The 26,103-nt window shown below is 45.5% G+C and overlaps 1 protein-coding gene and 1 non-coding gene across 2 annotated transcripts in view; one reads left to right on the top strand and one right to left on the bottom strand.

The window, feature by feature from the left end:
- LOC126249766 (uncharacterized) overlaps window positions 1-26,103 on the bottom strand; it is a 1,113,531-nt gene that overhangs the window by 854,150 nt on the left and 233,278 nt on the right.
- Window positions 17,238-17,312, top strand: Trnas-cga (transfer RNA serine (anticodon CGA)). Its single transcript has one exon. It is a non-coding gene; the product is annotated as a tRNA-Ser (tRNA).

The raw sequence follows: 26,103 nt of genomic DNA, 5'->3' as shown, positions 1-26,103 counted from the left end.
CGAAGCTTATTTTTACCTGGACGGCTTCGTCAATAAACAGAACTGGCGCATATGGGGAACCGAAAAGCCCCATGTTGCAGTCCCATCGTCCCTGCATCCTCAAAACGTACTGGTCTGGGCCGCCATTTCTTCCAAAGGAATCATTGGCCCATTTTTCAGATCCGAAACGATTACTGCATCACGCTATCTGGACATTCTTCGTGAATTTGTGGCGGTACAAACTGCCTTAGAACACTGCGAACACCTCGTGGTTTATGCAAGATGGTGCCCGGCCACATAGCACGGCCGACGTCTTTAATTTCCTGAATGAATATTTCGATGATCGTGTGATTGCTTTGGGCCATCCGAAACATACAGGAGGCGGCGTGGATTGGCCTCCCTATTCGCCAGACATGAACCCCTGGGACTTCTTTCTGTGGGGACACTTGAAAGACCAGGTGTACCGCCAGAATCCAGAAACAATTGAACAGCTGAAGCAGTACATCTCATCTGCATGCGAAGCCATTCCGCCAGACACGTTGTCAAAGGTTTCAGGTAATTTCATTCAGAGACTACGCCATATTATTGCTACGCATGGTGGATATGTGGAAAATGTCGTACTATTGAGTTTCCCAGACCGCAGCGCCATCTGTTGTTGAAAATCGTAACTACTGTAATTTCGAAAGTTTGTCTGCCTGAAAATGTACTGTTGTCCCAAGCATATTGCAACAAACGGTGTATTTCTATCGCTGCTCGTTTAGATTTTATTGCCGTTTCAAATATACCGGTCATTTTTGAAACACCCTGTACATTTCTTCTAGAGCAAACTATTTACTACGAACATCAGGTCATCTGCAAATGCAGAAAGTCCGTTTCTGTTCATCTACATCTACATCATACTCCGCAAGCCACCTAATGGTGTGTGGCGGAGGGTATTTTCAGTACTACTATCTGATCCCTCCAAAACTGTTCAACTCGCGAATAGTGCGTGGGAAGAATGATTGTCGGAAAGCCTCTATACAGGCTCTGATTTCTCGAATTCTCTCCTCGTGGTCAATACGAGAGATGTTTGTTGGGGGAAGTAATATGTTGTCTGACTCCTCCTGAAAAGTGCTGCCCCGAAATTTCAATAATAAATCTCTCCGTGATGCACAATTCCTCTCGTGTAACGTCTGCCAGTGGAGTTTGTTTAGCATCTCCGTAACGCTCCCTCGCCAGCTAAACGATTCCGTGACGAAACGCGCCGCTCTTCATTGGTTCTTCTCTATCTCCTTTATCAGTCCTACCTGACAGGGATCCCAGTTAGATGAACAATACCCAAGCGCCTTGTAAGCCACTTCTCCCGTGGATGACTTACATTTCCTTAAGATTCTTCCAATGAATCTGAGTCTGGTGTCTGCTTTTTCCATTAGCTGTTTTATTTAAATGGTCATTCCACTTAAGATCGCTCTGGATAGTTATACTTAGATATTTTACGGCAGACGCGGTCTCCAGCTGTTTGTCATCAATAGAGTAGCTGTACAGTAATTTCCTTTCCGATGTATGCGCAATATGTTACATTTATTTACGTTCAGGGTCAACTGCCAGAGTCTGAACCATTCATCAGTTCCCTGCTATCAAGTAACTTCTGCAGTATGGACTCCAAAACAACATCCCAAAATTATGAACTATTCACAGATCCCTACGTACAGCCTTTTGAGATAGTTCACGATGGGTCCCGTCCCGGAAACATTAAAGATACTTGTATTCGGCGGAAATAGTCTCTCAGACAGTTATACGAGGGCTCTTCAAAAACCATTAGACTTTTATTTATAAAATCAATCTTTATTCAGATACAATTGTTAAACACTCGCCACCTTCCAAGTAGCCTCTCTCAACTTCTACACACCTCTCCCAAACCTGCTGCCACCGCTGCAAGCATCGCTGGAAAGCCTCTTTTGGTATAGTGCGTAGCTGCTCTGTCGAATTCTGCAGCATGTCTTCCCTGTTCTCAAATAGGGTCCCTTTCAGAGTCTTTTTCGGTTTAGGGAAAAGTCAGAAGTCACTCGGTGCTCGGTCAAGGTAAAAGGGAGCCTGGTAATCCACAGCAAAGCTGTGTTTGGCCAAAAATCTCTGAATTGTGAACCATGAGCGGGTACATTATTGTTGTGAAGATGTGAACTGCCCGCTGCCCGCAAGACTGTCCGTTCACGTGTGACTGCTCCATAACGGCGGCACAGAATCTGAAGGGTAGTACTATTTTGATATTAGTATCTTTTGGGATGTACTCGGGGCGGACCATGCCACTGGCGTCAAAAAAAGACGACCAGTATGACTTTTACATTGGTGAAGACCTGCCTAGTTATTTTGGGTCTCAAGGATGATGGATGGTTCCATTGCAATGAATGGAACTTTGTCTCTGGGTCGAACCCATAAATCCAGGACTCGTCACCAGGGATCACTCCATTAAGAAAATTGGGATTACTGATCATAGCATCCAGCATGTCCTTTTTCGATCTCTGAATGAAGTTGGTTGTACTCAGTTGTTCGGAACCTCGGTACAAATTTTTGCTGCGATCCTCCTGAGGTCCAAATGTTCCGTTCAAACGGAACGAATGAATCCAATACCAATTTTAACAGTTAAAACCTCGTCTGCAAGTTCTCTGATCGTGACTCGTCTATCCTGCATCCCATGGGTCTTTATGTGACCCATAAAATCTCATTTGTGGATGGGCCTACCTGGACGCGCTTCACTCTTCAGTGATGAGCGGCCATTTTTGAAGTGGTTGTACCACTGCTTTAGCTATACGATACCCACCGCTTCGTCCCCAAACACTATTCGAATCTTGTGGATTGTTTCAATTTGATAAATGCCAAGCTTAAAATAAATTTTGATCTAATAAGGTTGTTCCAGTTTTTCTGTCATTTTGTCCACAACACAAAATCCGACGAGTACCACTTGCACCTGGTACTTGCGCCTGTTCACCTGTCAACGGCGAGCCGGCGACTGGCTGTTTCAGCAGCTGTGAAAAAAGAAAAGAAAATGAGGCACGCGCACTACGTATGCCTACAGATACAGAGTGCACGCTCCCAGATACCGTTGTTGGTTTCAGCAATAAAAAATAAGGTGGCATACTTTTCAACAGCCCTATGTAACATCTCCAGATACTCCAATTCTTTCGGGCAACCAGAGAAAAACGGCCACAACAGGTCATCGGAAGCGGAGGTAGTACCTGCTACAGTAGTTAATGTAAGTGCCGCTTTGGTTAACGTGCGTGACATGAGAATGTTTGTGTGGGAGGCGCTGCACAGGGCCAGGTGGGCAGATAGCGGCTGGGCGACACGGCGGCTCTCCACCTGATGAGCCTTCCGCGCTGACTCACGCACTCTGTCCCTGGCCTCGCTTAGAGCTCGCTAGCCGTAAGGAGAGGGGAAAAAGTTAGGCAGCATCAATAACAGATCAAATCCACAAAAAATTACAAGATCAGGCTTAATGCCATGCCGAAGATGACTTAATTACATTCAAAGCACAATCTGGGATGGGAAAGGAAATCGGCCGGGCTATTTCAAAGGAACGCTGGCGGCATCCACCTAGCGATTTAGAGAAATCACAGGAAACCTTAATCTGTAATATAAACCTCCATCCTCTCTAAGATGAGTCCAGGGACGTAGATTTAGTGCAAAAGAGAGAGCAATGGAGGATATTGTGGTCACTAGGGATGCTGTTGCTGAGGTGACAAAAGTCATGGAATATCTCCTAATCTGGTGTCGGACCTCCTATTGCACAGCGTAGGGCAGCAACGCGAGATGGCATGGACTAGCACCCCCTCTATAGGGGGTGCTGCATGGACTCAGTAAGTCGACGGAAGTCCCCTGCAGAGCCATACTGTCTCTACAGCCATCCATAACGCAAAAGTGTTGCCGGTGGAGGATTTTGTACACGAAGTGACCTCTCCATTGTTGTTGTTGTGGTCTTCAGTCCTGAGACTGGTTTGATGCAGCTCTCCATGTTACTCTATCCTGTGCAAGCTTCTTCATCTCCCAATACGTACTGCAGCCTACATCCTTCTGAATCTGTTTAGTGTATTCATTCATCTCTTGGTCTCCCTCTACGACTTTTACCCTCCACGCTGCCCTCCAATACTAAATTGGTGATCCCTTGATGCCTCAGAACATGTCCTACCAACCGATCCCTTCTTCTTGTCAAGTTGTGCCACAAACTCCTCTTCTCCCCAATTCTATTCAATACCTCCTCATTAGTTATGTGATCTACCCATCTAATCTTCAGCATTCTTCTGTAGCACCACATTTCAAAAGCTTCTATTCTCTTCTTGTCTAAACTATTTATTGTACATGTTTCACTTCCATACATGGCTACACTCCGTACAAATACTTTCAGAAACGACTTCCTGACACTTAAATCTATACTCGATGTTAACAAATTTCTCTTCTTCACAAACGCTTTTCTTGTAATTGCCAGTCTACATTTTATATCTTCTCTACTTCGACCATCATCAGTTAATTTGCTCCCCAAATAGCAAAACTCCTTTACTACTTTAAGTGTCTCATTTCCTAATCTAATTCCCTCCGCATCGCCCGATTTAATTTGACTACATTCCATTATCCTCGTTTTGCTTTTGTTGATGTTCATCTTATATCCTCCCTTCAAGACACTGTCCATTCCGTTCAACTGCTCTTCCAAATCCTTTGCTGTCTCTGACAGAATTACAATGTCATCGGCGAACCTTAAAGTTTTTATTTCTTCTCCATGGATTTTAATACCTACTCCGAATTTTTCTTTTGTTTCCTTTTATTGCTTGCTCAATATACATATTGAATAGCATCGGGGAGAGGCTACAACCCTGTCACACTCCCTTCCCAACCACTGCGTCCCTTTCATGTCCCTCGACTCTTATAACTCCCATCTGGTTTCTGTACAAATTGTAAATAGCCTTTCGCTCCCTGTATTTTACCCCTGCCACCTTCAGAATTTGAAAGAGAGTATTCCAGTCAACAATGTCAAAAGCTTTCTCCAAGTCTACATATGCTAGAAACATAGGTTTGCCTTTTCTTAATCTAGCTTCTAACATAAGTCGTAGGGTCAGTATTGCCTCACGTGTTCCCATATTTTTACGGAATCCAAACTGATCCTCCCCAAGGTCGGCTTCTACCAGTTTTTCCATTCGTCTGTAAAGAATTCGCGTTAGTATTTTGCAGCCGTGACTTATTAAACTGATAGTTCGGTAATTTTCACATCTGTCAACGCCTACTTTCTTTGGGATTGGAATTATTATATTCTTCTTGAAGTCTGAGGGTATTTCGCCTGTCTCATACATCTTGCTCACTAGATGGTAGAGTTCTGTCAGGACTGGCTCTCCCAAGGCCGTCAGTAGTTGTAATGGAATGTTGTCTACTCCCGGGGCCTTGTTTCGACTTAGGTCTTTCAGTGCTCTGTCAAATTCTTCACGCAGTATCATATCTCCCATTTCATCTTCATGTATATCCTCTTCCATTTCCATAATGTTGTCCTCAAGAACATCGCCCTTGTATAGGCCCTCTATATACTCCTTCCACCTTTCTGCTTTCCCTTCTTTGCTTAGAACTGGGTTTCCATCTGAGCCCTTCATATTCATACAAGTGGTTCTCTTTTCTCCAAAGGTCTCTTTAATTTTCCTGTAGGCTGTATCTATCTTACCCCTAGTGAGATAAGCCTCTACATCCTTACATTTGTCCTCTAGCCATCCCTGCTTAGCCATTTTGCACTTCCTGTCGATCTCATTTTTGAGACGTTTATATTCCTTTTTGCCTGCTTCATTGACGGCATTTTTATATTTTCTCCTTTCATCAATTAAATTCAGTATTTCTTCTGTCACCCGAGGATTTCTACTAGCCGTCGTCTTTTTGCCTACTAGATCCTCTGCTGCCTTCACCACTACATCCCTCAAAGCTACCCATTCTTCTTCTACTGTATTTCTTTCCCCCATTCCTGTCAATTGTTCCTTTATGCTCTTCCTGAAACACTCTACAACCTCTGGTTCTTTCAGTTTATCCAGGTCCCATCTCCTTAAATTCCCACCTTTTTGCAGTTTCTTCAGTTTTTATCTACAGTTCATAACCAATAGATTGAGGTCAGAGTCCACATCTGCCCCTTGAAATGTCTTACAGTTTAAAACCTGGTTCCTATATCTCTGTCTTACCATTATATAATCTATCTGAAACCTGTTAGTATCTCCAGGCTTCTTCCATGTATACAACCTCCTTTTATGATTCTTGAACCAAGTGTTAGCTATGATTAAGTTGTGCTCTGTGCAAAATTCTACCATGCGGCTTCCTCTTTCATTTCTTACCCCCAATCCATATTCACCTACTACGGCCGGCCGCGGTGGTCCCTCGGTTCTAGGCGCGCAGTCCGAAACCGTGCGACTGCTACGGTCGCAGGTTCGAATCCTGCCTCGGGCATGGATGTGTGTGATGTCCTTAGGTTAGTTAGGTTTAAGTAGTTCGAAGTTCTAGGGGACTGATGACCACAGCAGTTGAGTCCCATAGTGCTCAGAGCCATTTGAACCATTTGAATCACCTACTACGTTTCCTTCTCTTCCTTTTCCTACTGTCGAATTCCAGTCACCCATGACTATTAAATTTTCGTCTCCCTTCACTATTTCAATAATTTCTTTTATCTCATCATACATTTCTTCAATTTCTTCGTCATCTGCAGAGCTAGTTGCCATATAAACTTGTACTACTGTTGTAGGCGTGGGCTTCGTGTCTATCTTGGCCATAGTAATGCGTTCACTATGTTGTTTGTAGTAGCTTACCCGAACTCATATTTTTTTATTCATTATTAAACCTACTCCTGCATTACCCCTATATGATTTTGTATTTATAACCCTGTATTCACCTGACCAAAAGTCTTGTTCCTCCTGCCACCGAACTTCACTAATTCCCACTACATCTAACTTTAACCTATCCATTTCTCTTTTTATATTTTCTAACCTACCTGCCCGATTAAGGGATCTGACATTCCACGCTCCGATCCGTAGAACGCCAGTTTTCATTCTCCTGATAACGACGTCCTCTTGAGTAGTCCCCGCCCGGAGATCCGAATGGGGGACTATTTTACCTCCGGAACATTTTACCCAAGAGGACCCCATCATCATTTATCCATACAGTAAAGCTGTCATATATATATATGAGGGTGAGTCAAATGAAAACCTTAATTTTGTAATAACAATTCAAAATTGCGCGACGTTATCCTGTAAGTTGGTAAGCGTGCTACAAACAGCGTGCAGAATGGCCTGTAGGTAACAACATAGTGCAGATGCACTCATACCGTCGCAGCATCAGTATAAAAATGGCCGCCCCACTTGCGACTTTCACCAGGGAAGAACAGTGCTCTGTTATTCGGTTTTTGCGTAGTGAAGGTGTGAAACCTATTGAAATTCATCGACGAATGAAGGTTCAGACGGTGATGCATGTTTGTCACAGCAGCAAGCCTACGAATGGAGTAGGAAGTTCGCAAACGGTGTGACTTCAGCGGGAGATGCTCCCCGTCCAGGTCAGGCACAACGAGTTGTGACTCCACTGAACATTGCAGCAGTTGAAGCCATAGTGAAGGAAAACAGCCGAGTAACACTGAATGAGTTTGCAGCATGTTTACAGATTAGTCATGGGTCAGCACACCACATAGTGAAACTGGAGCACATCATTCACAAAGTGTCTGCAAGATGGGTGCCATGGTAGCAGACTCCTGAAATGAGAGAACGATGTGTTGATGCTTGTGATGAACTTCTTCGGTGCTTTGAACGAGAAGGTGATGGCTTCCTTGCGAGAATCGTTACTGGGGACGAAACCTGGGTTCACTTCCACCAACCGGAAACGAAGAGAGCGAGCAAGGAATGGCGCCATTCCTCATCACCAAAACCAAAGAATTTCGAACAGAACCATCAGCAAGGGAGGTTACGCTGACTCTCTTTTAGGAGAAAAATGCGTCATTCTGGAGCATTACATGCCTAGAGGGACCACTGTCACCAGTGCATCATACACAGATCTCCTAAAAAATTCTCTGCGGCCTGCAATCAAATCAAAGCGGCGTGGATTGCTGTCAGCAGGTGTTCTTTTGCAACATGTCAATGCAAGGCCCTACACTGCCTGTACAACAGTTGCAACAATCACAGACCTACATTTTCAGTGTCTTCCTCATCCACCATACTCACCAGACCTCGCCCCAAGTGATTTCCGTATGTTTGGACCACTCAAAGACGCAATGGGAGGAAAGAAGTTCTGCTCTGATGAAGAGGTACGCCACGTGGGGCATGAGTGGTTGCGCGGACTGCCAAAAAAATTTTTTTCTAAAGGAATTTATGCACTTTGTAATCGCTGAAGGACTTGATTGAGCGTGGGGGAGATCATGTTGAAAAGTGATATAGCTTTGCACCATTTCTGTACAATAAATAATATTTTAAAAAATATTTAAGATTTTCATTAGACTCACCCTCGTATATAGTTAAGGCTCACCGGCCATTTGACCATCTTTTGTGCGGATGCACAAACAGTGGCCGAACTCTTACGGGAATCTGTAAAACCGCAAGTAATGAGTGGCACTACGAATATAGTGAGGGACAGTAAGTTGGGAATGTGGGTCTCACGGGAGGCGTGCCAGAGATAAGTCCCTGCAGTCGTACTATCCTCTGTATCCTCGGTGACTCAGATGTTTAGAGCGTCTGCCATGTAAGCAGGGGATCCCGGGCTCGAGAGCATTCTCGTTGCTATCCCACGCATCATGACTGCAAATTGGTACGTCTATCTGGTGATTCGACCAGTTGTCTGCCACTCTTTAACAGCATTCCAGGGAGTGGTTTCCAACAGGATACCGCTCGCCCACATAACCGCTTTTGAAACCTAACATGCTCTACAGAGTGTCGAGATGTTGCCTTGGACCGCTCGATCACCAGATCTGTCTCCAGTCGAGTACATATGGGACATTGGCGGACGACAACTCCAGTGTCATCAACGAACAGCATTAACCGACCCTGTAGTGACCGACGAAGTGCAACAGGCATGGAACGCCATCCCACAAACTGACATCCGGCGCCTGTACAACACGTTTGCATGCTTGCATTCAACATTCTGGCGGTTACATAGCTTATTAATGTACCAAGCACTGTAATGGTTTATTTCGCGCTTACATTAATCTGTGACGCTGCAATGCTAATCACTTAAAAATGTCACCTAGACAAATGAATTGCCGAAAATTCAGTAGTCTACATTAATTATTTTTTGGAGATGCGATTATTTTCTGTCAGTTTATTTCATGAACATGAACGAAATAACTGCTGTTTTAGTGCTTCGAAATTCTATTGCAAAACTGCTTACGAAAAACGCACTTATATGCAAAATTTAAGGACGAAAGTAGAAGCTACTGATGTGTTACTGCCACGTGACATAGCTCGAAGCAAATTAGACCACGGGTAGGAAAGGGCTGCTACAGTATAGTACGGAAAATAACAAAGAAATACGTAATGAAACGAACAGAACTGATACTTTTTATTCAAAGTACGTTTGCCCACCTCTCGCCATATCAGGGAACGTAATACACTCAGGAACATTGTCGAACGTTATCGTTAGGTGGTCCAGGTGTTATGCTGTGGGAAGCATAGTGTTCTATGGACGTACTGACCTCTAAATTTTTGAAAATGGTACACTCACCGATCAACGTTATTGTGACTCTGTACTCCTTCCCCATGTACGCTTTTGAGAAGTACATTCAGACCTGACTTCCTTTGTCATGGAGGACAGTGTTCGACGGAGTGCTTACCGGATCTCTTGGATGGAGAGGATATTCGGCGAATGGGCTAACCTACCCGTGTCCCCGACTTGAGCACGTACGGGATGTGTTGTGGAGACGTATCGCAGCACGTCTACCTGCATCAACGATTATCCAGAAATTGTCACTCGCGCTGGTGGAGGGATGAAACGTCCTACCACAAGAGTTTCTTACCAGTCTTGTGGCCAGTATGGGAGCACGTTGCAGAGCGTCCACTGCCACCGCCTTGCAGCCGAACAAGACACCTTTCTGGACTCAATTGTCACGGATGACGAAACTTGGGCATACCACTTTACACTACAGACCACGCAACAATCACGCCAGTGGCGGCATCCTTCTTCGCCAAAGCCGTGGAAATTCAAACAAACACAGTCTGCCGGTAAAGTCATGACAACCGTTTTTTGGGATTGGAAAAGGGTATTGTTGATCGACTTTATGACCACTGGGACCACAATTAACGCTGACAGGTACTGTGAGACACTGAAAATACTCTAACGGGCAATTCAGAACCGGAGAAGAGGAATGTTGAGCAAGGGCGTACACATTCTCCATGACATCGCTCGCCCACACATCACTCGGCAAACAGTTGCTCTCCTGCAACAGTTTCAGTGGAAGATAATAACCCACCCACCCTAAAGTTCTGACTTGGAGCCCAGTGACTATCACCTGTTCCCTAAGTTAAAAGAAAATTTGGCCGGAAAGCGATTCAGCTCCGACGACGAGGTGAAATAAGAGGTTCATAACTTTCTGAACAACATGGCGGCGAGCTGGTATGACATGGGAATACAAAAACTGCCACAGCGTCTACAAAAAAGGATCGACAGAAATGGTGATTATGTCGAAAAATAGCTAAATGTTCAAGCTGTAAACTGATGTAAACCATTGTAGTAACGAACAGGTCTATGTACTTATAAAAAAACAGGAGACCTTACTTTTGGGATTACCCTCGTATGTATGGTCCAAGTTTTACTGAACTATTTTACTTGGCTGTGACACATTGTGCGAAAGTTACTTTCGTAGTTTTAGTTTTCCACAGAAGTGTATGCACCACACGAAACAGAGATAAGGGATTCGCCTACAACGTTGAACTGCTACCTGTGAAATGTGAATATTTGCATAGAGTTTGTTTCATCTGGATTGATGACGTGGACGTTTGCTACATTATTACCACAAGACTGTTCACCTGCAGGAAACAGATTGCTGTCAGGAGGCATCTCGTCAGAAAATTCCCTGCTCTACGATCGAGAACGCGTACTGCCTTACAAGTTATTGATATGTACAGCTGTTTGCCCTCCATCATCAATTATTTGTTGCAATTTATGTATAGTTGCAAGTGTTCTGTTTGCAGTGATGTTCTTCAAATAAAGGTATGAGGCTCATCAACAACGAATAATCATTGTCTTCGTCCGTAGCTGTGTTGCTGACAATTTCAATTTGCCACTTTCTATAGCAAGAAAAGACTCGTCACATGTATATCAACTTCGCAGCTTCCATAATTAGTAATTAGATATGGGAGACAATGAGGCACACGTAAAAACAGGCGCCCGCAATGGACCCACTGCATCCGATCTCAAAATACCAGTACCCGGCGTTCCATTCGTGTGTCAGCGTATTCGCCAGGGCTGGTTCTTCACAAGAGACGCTTAACAATTCTCTTAGCACATCATACTCGGCCGTCTTAGGCTGACGACTTAGTTAGACAAATACAGTTCCACTGGACAACCAAACTATTTTGGCCGAAACAAAAAATCACATCTCCATCTGTAGGTGGAAATTACGATTTAAGTCTCAGAACACGTTTAGAAAGGAATGTTAAGGTATGACCTTCCGACAAGCCACTAAGACCACCTCAACTGGGCATGAATGGGAAACGAAACTGGACATAACCGAGTCTTTAGCAGAAAAAAAGAAAATCTAAATCTGGATAGCGGTACGGGGATTTGAACCTACGTTCTTTCAAAGACTTGTTCTGCGTTTCAATTCTCGCGTCTTCTCGCTTGCTTTTTCCATTACGATTCCGTATAATTTATACGTACACTGGGGTTACAGAAGTCATGGGATTGCGATATGCACATATACAGATGGCAGTAGTATCGCGTACATAAGGAATATAACGGCATAACGGCAGCGCATTGGCGGAGCTGCCATTTGTACTCAGGTGACTCAAGTGGAAAGGTTGCCGACGTGATTATGGCCGAAAAACGGGAATTAACAGACTTTGAACGCGGAATGGTAGTTGGAACTAGACGCAGGGGACATTCCATTTCGGAAATCGTTTGGGAATTTAATATTCCAAGATCCACAGTGTCAAGAACCTACCGAGAATACCAGATTTCACTAATCACCTCTTAACACGGACAACGCAGTGGCCGACAGCCTTCACGTAACGACCGAGAGCAGCAGCGTTTGCAAAGAGTTGTCAGTGCTAACAGACAAGCAACACTGCGCGAAATAACCGCAGAAATCAATGTGGGACGCACTACGAACGTATCCGCTAGCACAGTGCGGGGAAATTTTGCATTAATGGACTATTGCAACACATAACCGATGCGATTGTTTTTGTTAACAGCACTTCCATCGCCTCCAGCGCTTTTCCTGGGCTCGCTACGGTGAAAACCGTGGTCTTGTCAGATATGTCCTGATTTCAGTTGGTAAGAGCTGATGGATCACAGACCCCACAAAGCCATGGACCCAAGTCGTCAACAAGGCACTGTGCAAACTGATGGTGGATGCATAATTGTGTTGGCTGTGTTTTCATGGAATGGACTCGGTCCTCTGGTCTACATGAATCCATAATTGACGGGAAATGGTGCTGTCCAGCTATCTGGAGACCAGATGCAGCTTTTCATGGACTTCCCAAACAACGAGGGTATTTTTATGGATGTCGATGCTTCATGTCACCGGGTCACAACTGTTCGCGATTAAATCGAAGAACATTCTGGGCAGTTCGAGCAAATGATATGGCCACCAACCGAACATTGACGGTATACAGGGTGTTACAAAAAGGTACGGTCAAACTTTCAGGAAACATTCCTCACACAAAAATAAAGAAAAGATGTTATGTGGACATGTTCCGGAATCGCTTAATTTCCATGTTAGAGCTCATTTTAGTTTCGTCAGTATGTACTGTACTTCCTCGATCCACCGCCAGTTGTCCCAGTTGAAGGAAGGTAATGCTGACTTCAGTGCTTGTGTTGACATGCGACTCATTGCTCTGCAGTACTAGCATTGTTGGTGATGTCTTGATTGGGCCCCATGTTCTTCCACCTACGCTCAATGGAGCACGTTATCATGATTTCATACGGGATACTCTACCTGTGCTGCTAGAACATGTGCCTTTACAAGTACGACACAACATGTGGTTCATGCACGATGGAGCTCCTGCACATTTCAGTCGAAATGTTCGTACGCTTCTTAACAACAGATTCGGTGACCGATGGATTGCTAGAGGCGGACCAATTCCATGGCCTCCACGATCTCCTGACCACAACCCTCTTGACTTTCATTTATGGGGGCATTTGAAAGCTCTTGTCCACGCAACCCCGGTACCAAATGTAGAGACTCTTCGTGCTCGTATTGTGGACGGCTGTGATACAATACGACATTCTCCAGGGCTGCATCTGCGCATCAGGGATTCCATGCGACGGAGGGTGGATGCATGTGTCCTCGCTAACGGAGGACATTTTGAACATTTCCTGTAACAAAGTGTTTGAAGTCACGCTGGTACGTTCTGTTGCTGTGTGTTTCCATTCCATGATTAATGGGATTTGAAGAGAAGTAATAAAATGAGCTCTAACATGGAAAGTAAGCGTTTCTGGACACATGTCCACATAACATATTTTCTTTCTTTGTGTGTGAGGAACGTTTCCTGAAAGTTTGGCCGTACCTTTTTGTAACACCCTGTATAACCTAGAAGTCAGTTCGTGCACAAAATCATGCACCGGCAACACTTCCGCAAATATGGATGGCTATAGAGGCAGCGTGGGTCAATATTTCGGCAGTGGACTTCCAACGACCTATTAAGTTGCTGGACTGCGCTGGGAAAAAGGATGTCAAACACGATATTAGGAGGTATACGTTTTTAATACTCTACTAACGTGCAAATAACGGTTACGCCTGTTCTGGGTGGCATTTCCGTAGGGGCGCAGTTTTGTGACGCGTACACTGTAACGAATAAGAAAAGTTGGAGATGGTTGAAAAAGGAGCGAGGGGAAGAAGTAGAAGTAGATGGAGTTTGAGGAGGAGGAGGAGAGAAAAAAGGGCTGGAGGGCGCTAAAATGGGAAGGAGACAGAGATTTAAGAAAATAAATTATGAGGAGATTTGAATTAGACTGTGCTAACATAGTTACTTTACCGTGTTACTGGAGACACTTGTTTGCTTTGGCTACTAGATAGAATCACTGTCACTGTGCCAAGTGAACCAATCCAATGAAAGTAAAAAAGAATATGTTTTATTTCTTGTTTCTGTTGGTAACGGCTTTGCATTGATCGGCAATGAACAATGAGAAACGAATAGTGTCACTGTTGCAGCCAATCCTACTTTGGACTACGGGTCGCTCGATGTTTTGAACTACAACGTATAAAAAATGAATTATTGAAATGTGCAACTTTTTCTTCTTTATAAAGTCGTGTTGTTCTCAATGGACGAATAGACCGGCAAAACAACGATGAGTTGTCGGCCGGGGGCGGAGAGAGCACACGGCATGTTTGGCGGCCGTGTCAGCTGTTACAGCTGGGAGCGTTAAGAGCAACGACCAGAGCCGCAAGGCGCGCGGCAGCCGGAAGCGTGCAGGGTAGCGTGTCGGGCGTTCTGCGTCTGCGTGACTGGCCGGGGCAACGCCCCCTCCGCAAGTGGCACGGGGGATACTGCCGTCTGTCAGGCAGCCCACTCCCCAGACATCAACCACACACGAAAATACACGACACTGGCTTCTGACGCACCGAAAGCGAACGGACACTGAACGATTATTTAGCGACACTTTTCTCATATGTGATTGTTAACATCAAAATCTCTCTCGTATTCTCTGTACTGGATGGTGGCGGAAAAAAATTACATTTTCCATGCATTATTTTCACAACATGTAAGTACTCGTCAGAATAACTGATGGAAACTTGTGCAGTACGCCGGCCGGTGTGGCTGAGCGGTTCTAGGCGCTACAGTCTGGAACCGCGAACCGCTACGGTCGCAGGTTCGAATCCTGCCTCGGGCATGGATGTGTGTGCTGTCCTTAGGTTAGTTAGGTTTAGTTAGTTCTAAGTTCTAGGGGCCTGATGACCTCAGAAGTTAAGTCCCATAGTGCTCAGAGCTATTTGACCCTTTTTTTGTGCAGTAAAGTGTAGTATTTGTGTTCTTATAGGTTATGGAAATGATGTTAAAGGGAGGAATCGGATGCCTTCCAATAGCATCTAGCAGGCCAAATTGATGGTGTGAAGACGGGTACATCCTGTCTGCGTCGACTCAGCCCTTTCAGTTGCCTCCAAAAAAGAAAGAGTGCACTTCTGTTGCAATCTGCTCGAGCTACCTAAAATTGTTGCTGTTGCTGCTACTGCCGTGGGTCTTTGGGTCGAAGACTCGTTTGATGCAACTCTCCACCCCAGGGTATGTTCATGTATCCATAGCTGCACTGATGAGTCCAAACATTATCACCACTGCCGCCGGCTGTTGTGGCCGAGCGGTTCTAGGTGCTTCAGTCTGGAACCGCGCGATCGCTACGGTCGCAGGTTCGAATCCTGCCTCGGGCATGGATGTGTGTGATGTCCTTAAGTTTGTTAGGTTTAAGTATTTCTAAGTCCTAGGGGACTGATGTTAACGATTTTTTTTATAACCACTGCCCGCCGTGATATTTCACCGTTTGCCATTTTTTTTTCCGGACACATTAATGTGTCTTTATTGTAATTCACGTAGTAGAAGTAACGATATGAAATTAACATTTCTCTCCATTTCATTTTCCAACACAGGGAGTGGTAGGCCATTCAAGGTTATTCATAAGTAACTGCGCAAAATCTACGAGGCGTACGGAAAACACACATACATCAGTGGAGGAGCATCTCTCTAAGTTTATAACTCAGATTACAGGTGCACTTTTTGTGATGTTGTAAACGTCAATACGTGCATGCAATTCGTTGACACGACGTGTCCGGGGAGGTGCAACGGCAGCCCGCTATGCAAATCCGGTAACTGGCAGGCGTTAATTAATTCGACGCGACAATACGCAGACGAGGATTAACAATGAAACTGGAGGGCAGTACAATCTACAGGAGCAATCTGTAATTATAATAACTCCGCAAATCACCAATAGGCTTCGCTTTACCAGGGGACATTCATACACAGCAATAACATGCAGCAAATTCTCAATGTTTCTCTGCTAACCTATCAAGGGGCTGCTCATACGTCCAAATGGTAGTCCGGGGGTTAATACTGACACGTGGCGTTGCGGGTACTTGACGCGGTAAGTAAACTGTAAAACCGGAGCAGAGCCGAATGGAAACTCATTCCATTGAAGATACGGGCTCCAAATGGGGAAATCGACTGATATCAGCGACTTTGACGAAAGCAGATTGTTAAGGTCCGGCGCCTGGGAATGAGCAGGTAGGAAACGGCGAGGCTCGTCGGCTGCTTGCACGCTACTGTCATGAGCGTCTGTGAAAAATAAAGGATGTCGAAACTACGAGTAGGCGCTAAGGTGTCAGACGCCCACGCCTCACCTCAGAATATGCAGATCGGAGGCGCACCCACTTTGCAAAGCAGAATAGGAGGGGCATCTGTGTCAGATCTCACGACAGAGTACAATGTGGCGCGCAGGCGCAAATATTTCGGAGCGGACTTTTCAGCGCAAATTTTTGAGCTGGAGTTCCACGGCAGAAGACATATTCGCATGCTGATCGAAAGATGCAGTCAATTACGGCTGCAGTAGGCACAAGATCATCGACAGTGGGCTGTGGATCACTGGAAACGTGTCGGTCAATCGGAAGAATCGCTTGTCTTGTTACTCCCGTCGGTAGCAGTGTTCGGATGGGCCATCATTCCGGCGAACAGCTGTTCGGAACATAGACCGTGCCACGGACACAGGCGTGGGGGCACTATTATGCTACGAGGGATATTCTAGTGGGCTACCATAGGAGCTGTGGTTCTAGTGTAAGGCACCATAACAGCAGTGGACACGTGACAATTACTGCGGATCACCTGCATTCCCTTCATGCTTGATATCTTCCCCGCCAGCGGTGGCATCTTCTAAAAGGATAACTGTCCCTGTCACAAGGCCAGAATAGTGTTACAGTGCTTCGAGTAGCATGATATTGAGACATCCCTCACGCTGTGGCTAAGCCATGTCTCCGCAATATCCTTTCTTTCAGGAGTGCTAGTTCTGCAAGGTTCGCGGGAGAGCTTCTGTAAAGTTTGGAAGGTAGGAGACGAGGTACTGGCAGAAGTAAAGCTGTGAGAACGGGGCGTGAGTCGTGCTTGGATAGCTCAGTTGGTAGAGCACTTGCCCGCGAAAGGCAAAGGTCCCGAGTTCGAGTCTCGGTCCGGCACACAGTTTTAATCTGCCAGGAAGTTTCAGCATGATATTGACTTCACAATGATGTACTGGCTACAATAGTCGCCTTATTTGAACCATGAGGCGTCAGTTCCTCGCACACAAAGTATTGGCCGGTCATTTATGGGAGCTGCGTGACCTGTGCGTAGACTTCTGGTGCCACATACCTCCACAAATATAACAGTGACTTGTCGAATCCGGCCATGCAGAATTGCTGCGGTATTGCGTTTCGTAGGTGTACCAATGCTGTATTACGGATGTGACCATAATGTTTTGGCTCATGTGTGTACATTCATTTGAACATGTTGTCTAGCCTTGGCCTCCATCTGAAATTTCCATCCCTCACACATCCGTCCACCAAATTAATAACTCCTTGATGCCTCAGGATGTATCTGATGGAACGATCCCTTCTTTTAGAGAAGACGTGCCACATTTTTTTTCTTTCCTCGAAAATCCAGTCTATTAACTGCCCGATCTAGCCGCGTTATCTTCATCATTTATCTACAGCAAAACAAGTTCCAATTCCGTACAAGGGTGCCTTCCAGACACTTATCCTCAGAAAGGAGTTCCGCACACTTAAATTTACATTCTAAATGAATTTTCCTGTATCAGACACTCATTTCTTCCTATTGTCAATCTGCATTTTATGTGAAAGCCATAAATTACAGACGCTGTTCATCGCGGACGACCGCTATAACGCATATCTTCTATTTTTTTGGGACCCAAGACGACTGTAAAATATTTGAACAATACAGCTATTGTGTACGTCAGTTGGCGGGCAATTTCCCGTGCTGACAAAATTTCTTGTCGTAAAGTGACAAGGTAAATCGCCTAAGTATGACAAAAGCCTACGAGCTATGTTAGCAAACTGAACTATGTCGACGAGCAGCATTGTACCGTTTCACGATTGAAAAGACAGCGATTTACAGCGGTCACAAGAGAGTTGGGGAGGAAGTTTTCAGTTAAAAATAAAAAAAAGTCATAAACAGTGCATGCGATGAGGGCGGTGCTAAACATTTTTGGGGGGCTCGTTAATTAGACTGTGCAATAGGCGATTTCAGCCGCTCGAGACGTCGTCGCCGTGGTCTCCTGTTCGCTCGCTTAGCACAGAAGGCGGCAGTGACCGTACCGGGCAATTTGCATTGTAGGGGAGACGGAGCGCAGCGAGGAAGCGTGGGCGGACGTGGAGGAGGAAGGGGAAGAGCCGCTCTTCCGGCAGAGCTCGCTGCGGATCGCCGTGCAGCCGTGAGCACTGCACAAACGACGAGATCGAGGCGGCACGAGCGCTCCCAAACCCAAGGCGCCGCCGTACTCTGCGACCGCGACGAGGTCGCTGGAGGCGCGCCGCTGCCTCGGTTGCGCGAGGAGGTACATTCGCCTTAGCCCTGCTGAAGGACCTGCCCCGGGTCCAGGCTGTCCTCTTAAGTTATATCCGGAAGCCACAGAATAACTCGGTGGGGACCTTCATTCTTGACAAATAATAGTGGTAATCGTCAAGTTTGTATCATCACAGAAAAGTTGAAATTACGTGACTACCACTTTGTTGCCAACGGCCTAGCCACGCTGGACACACCAGTTCTCGCCCGATTACCGAACTTAAAGTTGTCGGGCCCGGTTACTATCTCGATGGGGACCGCCTGAGAACACCGTATGCCATTAGCTCAGAGACACGTAAGTTGCTGAAGTGGCGTCCAAACTGAAAGACTTGCATCAAGCCACTGCGCCATCCGACATTATTATTATTGTCCGCAGCTCGTGGTAACGTTCTCACTCCCCGAGCACGTGATCCCGGCGGGGTCAGGGATTTTCACCTGCCCCGAGATGACTGGGTGCTGTTACATCGTCTTCATCATGATCATTCATCATTCATCATTACGGTCGGAGGAAGGCAATGGCAAACCACCTCCATTAGGACCTTGCCTAGTACAGCGGTGCGGGTCTCCCGCATCGTTCCCCTACGCTCTGTGAAGAAGCATGGGACTTCATTTCCATTATTATTATGCGCGTATGTTTAGTCATGATACGCAGTGAAATTCCACGCCACAGCACACCGCTAGAGGAGCCAAAACAGAATGGCACTGCCCACTGGGATTATGGTGCAATGATTCGTTTTATGCATTTTTTGCTATTTATGGTGAGCAAATATTCTGATCGGTCACTTACCGTCCGCGCCGGCCGCGGTGGTCTCGCGGTTCTAGGCTCGCAGTCCTGAACCGCGCGACCGCTACGGTCGCAGGTTCGAATCCTGCCTCGGGCATGGATGTGTGTGATGTCCTTAGGTTAGTTAGGTTTAAGTAGTTCTAAGTTCTAGGGGACTGGTGACCACAGCAGTTGAGTCCCATAGCGCTCAGAGCCATTTGAACCATTTGAACTTACCGTCCGCCACGGAGGCATTCGCATATTTTACGCATCTTAGCCTGTGAAAAGTTTGTGTCCTCGATTTTAGTGCAGGCTTCAGATATTAAATGAGCAAAAGTTTTATGATTATTGAATTCCGGTAGAAAACAAAAGGTGTCTTTAGTTCTGAGCAACAATATAGCCATATTCAAATACACTCTTTTTTCTATACGAAAAAAGGATGACGCATCACGAAGGAGCTATCCTAATGGGACGAAAATCGGTAGATGTGATATACATGCACAGACATGGTTACAGTTTCAGAAAAACTGGATCATTTATTCAAGAGAATTAGCTTCACACAATAAGAGAGTCAGTAAAGAGTTAGCCTGCCTCTGGTCCTTATGCAAGCATTATTCGGCTTGACACTGGTTTATAGAGTTATTGGATGTCCTCCTCAGGGATATCATACCAAATTCTGTCCATTTGGCGCGTTAGATTGTCAACCTACAGAGATCTGGCGACTTGCTGGCCAAGGCAGGGTGTGGCAAGCACAAAGACAAGCAGTAGAAACTCTCGCAGTGTGCAGGCATGCTGAAATGTAAGTCCAGGATGGCTTGCAATGCAGGACAACAAAACGGGGGGTAGAATGTCGTCGACGACGTACCGCTGTGCTGTAAGGGTGCCGCGGATGATAATCAGATCCTGTGAGAAGGACAACCTCTGGTTGTCGGGCCGTATGGCGAGCTCTAGTCAGGTTAGTGTAGCACTGCCGTCCGGGGCGTAACTCAACACGTCATCGTTGGTCATCGGGACTCAATTCGAAACGGGAGTCATCCCCGGAGATAATTCTATTTCAGTCAATGAAATTCCGGTCCCCGATGACCAACGACGATGTGTCCGGAGACGTTCCAGACAGTGGTGGGTTACCAACCAGCTTGTCGCCCATCACAAGGCCCTACAACCAGGAGCGATGGCCTCGAATGCCATTTCTTTTCATAGCAGGATGTCTTTGGTTGTCATCCGCGGCACCTCTACAGCGTAACGTATGTCGACCACTTTCTACGCCCCGTTTTGTTGCCCTTCACGACAAGCCATCCTGGCCTGACACTGCAGCAAGATATGGCTCACCCCCACACGGCGAGAATTTCTACTGCTCGTCTTCGTGCTTCCGAAACCCTATCTTGGCCAGGAAGATTGCCGTATCTATAGACAACTGTAACGTTTGGAGCAATGCAGGCAGGGCCCTCCAACCATCTCGTGTTTTTGACGATCTTACGCGCCAGTTGGACACAATGGCACGATGTTCCTCAGGAGGACATCTAACAACTTTATCAATCATTGCCAAGCCGAAAGGGGGATCATTGCGTTACTGACTTGCTCAATTTGTGAAGCTCTTTCTGTTGATTAAATCATCCAATTTTTCTGAAATGGAAATCATGTTTTTGTCTGTGCATGTACATCATATCTGCAGATTTCCATTCCACTCGGATAGTTCTTCCGTGGTGTGTCGTTTCGTTTAAAATACTACTTACGTTTTTAATATCTAATAATTCAGTACTGCTGGTACAGCCATTTGATCAAACCTCTTCTCAGTTTAGGTATATGACGATACGAATGGCTGCTTCTTCAGCATAGCTGACCAGGTCCCTTGTGCTGCCTAGTTTACCACACCAAATGTCTCTCTTTGTTCCGCAACCCCTAGAAAGGCTAATTGCGAAACATCTTCTGCTCCCTAGGATCTACCAGGATGTTTGTAGAGACCATGCTGTGGCACAACAGGCTGGACCCAGGTCACATAAGGGAGAGTCCAGAACTATAAACGAGGGGCTATTACGGCGATTATTTCCGCCTCGGCGCTTGGCGCGGTGATCGATTATAAGGCGGTGACAAGTCGACACGACCCAGTTACGGTCTAGCAAACTGGACACGTGCGGCAACGGAAGGCTCTTCCTATGGTGGAAAATTTCTGGCGATGACCTGCACGTCTCTTACGCGCATTAGCTCAGAATCCCTTTCAACTTTTGTCAATTTGCACTAAATTACTAGCTTGAATCTAGAATGTTACATATTTGCTTCTTTTAAAAGAGTACCTACTCTAATTTCGCACTGTACAGTCTTTCGGGCGCAAATATTCTCCGTAAAATTCGTGAGAATTATTATGCTCATAGTAAATGCATGAGACGATATTGTTTTTCTCTTCATTCTATGACCACTGCATAATATCACAGAAGGTCAAATGTACGCACACATCCGTGACAGACACCTCGTTTCAACAGACAAAATAACTAAGCAAACACAGAAAACCTGAGTTTGGGTGGTCAGAGGGATTTGAACCGCTGTCCTCCTGTATGCAAGACCAGCGTGTTACCACCACGCCACCTCGTTCAGCAAAAGTACAAGAAAGGAAACGAACGCCTGGATGGGAAGGAATGGAAAATACGAAGAGGGATGAATGGGAGATGGGTAGGAAAGATGAACACGGAAGAAAGATCAGAAGAAGGATGGATGAGAACGTGGAAGAAATCTGAGAGGGGTGGGTGGGGAAACAAAGAAACGGAGCAGGAATGAATGGGTAACAAGAAGGACGGAAGGACGGAAATGAGGAAGTGGGGAAAGTGGTGGATGGGAAAGGGGTAGAAGGATGCAGAGGAATACCGGTAGTTCAAATGTTCATATGTGTGTGAATTCCTAAGGGACCAAACTGCTTAGGTCATCGGTCCCTAGACTTACACACTACTTATACTAACTCAAATTAACTTAGGCTAAGAACAACACACACACCCATGCCCGAGGGAGGACTCGAACCTCCAGCGGGATGGGCCGCGCAGTCCGTGACAGGACGCCTCAAACCATGCGGCCACTCCTCGCGGCCCAGTAATTCATTTACGAGTTACTTGTGATGTCTTCGATGTCATGTGTTTTCAAGTAGCCCGAAGCCCCAGACTCAGATCGTTATTCAAAAAATATTTATCTGTTTGTATATTGTAATACTTTACACAGAGAGGTGCAGGCTCTGTAGATACGAAATGTTCCATTAACCGTCATCCCCTGACTACTACCTCAAGAAAAATGTCAAGAATAAAACCCGCAAAACTCGTGTGACCAATTAACGGTATATACTGGCGCTGACACTTACAAACATAAACATATACGCTGATTTTTCAGACGGTTTCAACGACATTTTGATTACACTGCAAAGCGAACTGAAGACCTGGTCAGGCGACAACACCAGCGTGTTGACGCTCGGCTAACGGGGACGGGAGGCAATAAAAGCATACATTCCAGTGGAGCACTACACGCCTACAAGCCAAATGTTCTGCGTTGCAGAATAATTAAACACTGACCGGCGCTTTTTTTGGGCAAAACTCCTCGTACCCTCTGACAACGTTTCTTCAAAGTGTACGTTTTACCTAAATAAGTCACTGACCACTTTAATTCGCTTGCTCCATTTTTTCTTTGAAATTTATTATAGTATGTTTTTTCTCAAACTGTCGTCTCGTTCTCATATGACGACTTGTTTATTTAACGCTTTTTAAAACGAAATCAAATAGACGGAACGATTTTTCTGAGAGTTCTTTCGTTAGACCTGAAGTCCTATTTGGGTGACAGACGCTGTGAAGTTTCCGCAAAGTTGGTTAATTCTTCTATTGTTCATAATATCGCGCAAACTGATGCCTAATAACAGACTTCTCCATATTGTCAAAGCAATATTTATTGAGTAAACTTCGTTCTTCTTCTTTGGGACAAATACCCGAACCCCATTCTTCTCGGTGTTGTGACCCTCCTGCAGTAATCTGCACACCACCGACCCTCCCAGCCTTAAAATTTTGCTTGCACGTTCCGCCACCCTTCCCGTCAGCAGTCATGCCTTTCCCCTTTTTATCGTCACTATAATAATGCCGACCACAAGCCATCGTGGCTGCTCACTTTCCGTGCTTGCACTGCGAAGTAACAATGGGTACGACCTTTAAATGGATCGTACTTGTATCTAGTAACGTGACCAAGTGGGTTTCCGCCACGGCCAGGTCTGCGGTCGGCACTGTCAAGTAATACTTGGGAGACATTCTGCTCACTGTGGTAATTTATTTACTTAATCGTATGGCTACGGCCCCCCGTCGGGCAGACCGTTCGCCGGGTGCCAGTCTTTCAATTTGACGCCACTTCGGCGACCTGCAGTCGATGAGGACTGCACAACACCCAGTTCCTGGGCGGAGAAAATTCCCCGACCCAGCCGGGAATCGAACCCGGGCCCAGAGGATTGACAATCTGTCACGCTGACCACTCAGCTACTTTTTTTTATCGTTGTGTGTAGTCGTTGAGGACGCCACATGACATCCGTTCAAGTTAGTTTGTTGATCCTTCAACTCAGTTTTTTATTTCAGAGGCCGACCAGGTCTCTGACCGAACACGCTGACCTACCGTGACGGCTAGACCGGGGGCGGACACAGTGGTGACACCGCTCTGTGACATTATAACGTGTGCACGGCCAGTTTCGATCCTTTGAAGTACTATCGACCTTCGTGGTCGTATAGAGTTCTGAGCAGTGGGAAACGCCATATTAGATTTCGTCGTTTTAGTTGAAGTTCGTATTTGATGGGTTTTATACAGTAACATGTGTTTTGAAACAGCATATATTCATAGGACACAAGTATAGTGAGGATCTCTTGAAAATGCTTCGGTATTGATAGATTGGCGGTTAAAGGCTTCAGGAGATGTAAGTCAGTGAAACGGTTACGAGTTGTTTGCCTTCACAGACGGAGGTATAGAGTTAGGAAGTGAGATGCAGCTGGTGCGCTGTTTAGTGTCCCGCTACTTCCAACGTATATATATATATATATATATATATATATATATATATATATATATATATATATATATATATATATATACTTCTGTTTATGTATAATGTTGTATATGTAATTAGATGATGCATAAGGTCATTAAATGAAGAAACAGATCAATTTAAACTAAGTCACTAAACAGGTCAAATAAAATAAGGTGAGCTAAGATGTGATTTATTCACTGTTGCGCAACATAAATACGTTTCGGTTTACTAATACTACTGAGGCACATACAATAAACGTGCATTTGCAGCCAGCATTTCTGAAATGAAAATCACCTCGTTAGCCAAACATTATTTTCATGCCTGGAAATAATTAGATACTGAAACAGCGAACAGTCATATTATTTATAAGAATCATTAAATCACGGCAGCAAGTATACCAGATGCGACGAGTCACATTACTTTCGTATCAATCGGTAAGCTGCTATTATAAAAATGCTCCTTAGGTGGTGGTGCTGTGTCACCCGGTTCTTACTTCTAAGTGTTTGTTTCTGACACGAAAGTCCATAGACATCCCAAACATCATAATGACATCATGTCTCCCGTAATACGTGCGATAAGTCACACCATTTCTCAGTTCAACAAACGGCAGCGAGCGTCCTTACACTGCCGAGAGGCCGGGGCTTTGGCGACAAATAATCACTCCCGCGGCCAACTGCGCATTAAGCGGATGCGGCTCTCGCTGGCAGGTGTGAATGGCAGTCACGGCTCAGCGGTCCATCAGATCGGCTCTTCTCGCGTCACCGCCTCCCTGCGGATCACCAAACAATGGCTCACACGTGGCCCGTGGCCCGTTACATCACACCCTGCCTCTCTTGTCGCCGATTCAGTCTGCCGTCTGTCATACGACGCATGTTTGCTGAGTGGTGTACCCTCTGTCATCAAACGCATCAGGTCACGGACCGGAACACATTAATTACGTGTCGCCCACTCGACCCCAAATTAGTAACTTGCAGAAATTAGATATCCTACAGCCGTATAGTCATCGAATGATTTTACTGTGCCATCAGTTTAGGTGCCTCATTGGCACCATCTTCAGGCCCCTGTACAAGAAACGAAATAAGCAAGGCAGTCGTCTGTGCTTACAAAAGGAACCAATATGTTAAACTGGTTTCCGTAGATATTTTCACACATCTAACATCTGAGTTGTCACAAGACGTGTGAACCAATATATTAATATGGTTTCCGTAATGTTGCAGCTGAGTTGACCCTTCACAACTCGTAACACCTGAGTTGTCGTTAGATGTGTGAAGGGACCACGTCTGCTGCAAGATATCTACGGACATCAGTTCGATACAGTGGTTCCTTTATAAGCACAAACGACTGGATGGCTTATCTCGTTCCTCGAATAGGAGCCTGAAAATGGTGCAAACTAGGCATGAAACTGGCAGCGTAATAAATTCATTCGATAAATTTACGGCTATTGGATATCTGATTTCTGCAAGCCATCGATCAGCCGCAGTTCCGCTCTTCCGAAACAACATGGAATTACAGAAACCAATTTAGTAAAACCGTCCATAACGTCTAATGCTCACTATGACTGGACATACAGTGGAATCTCGTATATCTGGACTAGATGCGAGCGTAGGTCATCCGAATAATGA

Source organism: Schistocerca nitens, chromosome 1 (genome assembly GCF_023898315.1).
Source record: "Schistocerca nitens isolate TAMUIC-IGC-003100 chromosome 1, iqSchNite1.1, whole genome shotgun sequence".
NCBI classification, from domain to species: Eukaryota; Metazoa; Arthropoda; class Insecta; order Orthoptera; family Acrididae; genus Schistocerca; species Schistocerca nitens.
Note: the sequence above shows the minus strand (reverse complement) of the source record. Positions and strands in the feature narration are given on the sequence as shown.